A 1,801-nucleotide genomic window follows, 5' to 3' on the forward strand; every position below is an offset into this window, starting at 1 on the left:
TACGTAGTTATTGGGTAGATGTTTTATCAATTTGTTCAAAATGGCTCTGAGCACTATGGGACTTAACATCTATGGTCATCAGTCCCCTAGAACTTAGAACTACTTAAACCTAACTAACCTAAGGACAGCACACAACACCCAGCCATCACGAGGCAGAGAAAATCCCTGACCCCGCCGGGAATCGAACCCGGGAACCCGGGCGTGGGAAGCGAGAACGCTACCGCACGACCACGAGATGCGGGCTATCAATTTGTGTTGGGCTTTCAAGTCATGGTGTCCTTTCTTTCTTGTAAAACAGCGCATTGTTCCCAGAATGATATTTTCACTCTGCAGCAGAGTGTGCGCTGATATGAAACTTCCTGGCAGATTAAAACTGTGTGCCGGACCGAGACTCGAACTCGGGACCTTAGCCTTTCGCGGGCAAGTGCTCTACTAACTGAGCTACCCAAGCACGACTCACGCCCCGTCCTCACAGCTTTACTTCTGCCAGTACCTCGTCTCCTACCTTCCAAAATTTACAGAAGCTCTCCTGCGAACCTTGCAGAACTAGCACTCCTGAAAGAAAGGATATTGCGGAGACATGGCTTAACCACAGCCTAGGGGATGTTTCCAGAATGATATTTTCACTCTGCAGCGGAGTGTGCGCTGATATGAAACTTCCTGGCAGATTAAAACTGTGTGCCTGACCGAGACTCGAACTCGGGACCTTTGCCTTTCGCGGGCAAGTGCTAGGAGACGAGGTAGTGGCAGAAGTAAAGCTGTGAGGACGGGGCGTGAGTCGTGCTTGGGTAGCTCAGTTGGTAGAGCACTTGCCCGCGAAAGGCAAAGGTCCCGAGTTCGAGTCTCGGTCCGGCAAACAGTTTTAATCTGCCAGGAAGTTTCAGCGCATTGTTATTAATTTTTAAGATTTGTTTTTGGTCTGTTGTATGGGACGCGTCCATCTTCCAGTACTGCTGTGGGCGGCAAGTCAACGCCGCCCGCCCCGTCGTGTCCGCTGGATTAGCGGTGTTTGAATGGTATTCAGATTACTTCGCTTTAGTCTAAACTTAGGTCACCAATGGGCGTAACGCATATTTTGTGTATTTACTATCAATTTGTGGTGGATTTTAATGGTGTCCAAAGTCAATTGAAGGAATTCTGAAGTCTCGGAAAAAAAGGAATTTTCTGCCATGAGTAAAGTTTTATGACTAAATGGTAGGTTTTGGTAATTTGAAAAATTTTTGTTGTTATGAGTTTCGTAAAAAAAGGTGGGAGGACAAAAGAATTTTTTTTTGATGTTCTACTGAATAAAATAACGTCGGTGTTCTCAACTTTGAGTGCTGCTCCTTGTTGTCTCGCCCACTCCTATCACTCAGCAGCGTATTAGGCTGGTTAAAGGGTGTGCAAGACCCTCGCATTGTGTAGTCATATCAAGTTATGTAATGGTTACAAGAAAATAAAAAAAAACACAATAATTGCTATAAAGAGCGTAAAATACTTTCCAGACGGTTGTAACCAAGTGGCATAAAACAAAATTGTAAACACAGTGTTTACTTATATTTATCAAACTACTGCCTTTAAGATGTACGGAGTTCTGTATTACATGTAACTAACACAAAAAATGTGCTAGTAGTGACACATTCTGAGCTATTAATTCTGCAATAAATTCTTCGACTATGTGGGAGTTGTCTGATAATAAATTCTTCACAGTCCTTTTAAACTGCGTAGCTAAACGCTTATGGTAGCTGACGAGCTATTGAAAAAATATATACACACATAAAAAAAAAAAAATTGCATCACCTCGGTTCCGAGAGTTCCGGAA

At 43.6% G+C, this 1,801-nt stretch overlaps 1 non-coding gene across 1 annotated transcript; it reads left to right on the forward strand.

The window, feature by feature from the left end:
• The first annotated feature begins 781 nt into the window (after nt 1-781).
• Trnas-cga (transfer RNA serine (anticodon CGA)) lies at nt 782-856 on the forward strand. The gene has a single exon. It is a non-coding gene; the product is annotated as a tRNA-Ser (tRNA).
• Nucleotides 857-1,801: the final 945 nt, after the last annotated feature.

The sequence above is a fragment of the Schistocerca nitens genome, chromosome 7 (genome assembly GCF_023898315.1).
Source record: "Schistocerca nitens isolate TAMUIC-IGC-003100 chromosome 7, iqSchNite1.1, whole genome shotgun sequence".
Classification (NCBI taxonomy): Eukaryota; Metazoa; Arthropoda; class Insecta; order Orthoptera; family Acrididae; genus Schistocerca; species Schistocerca nitens.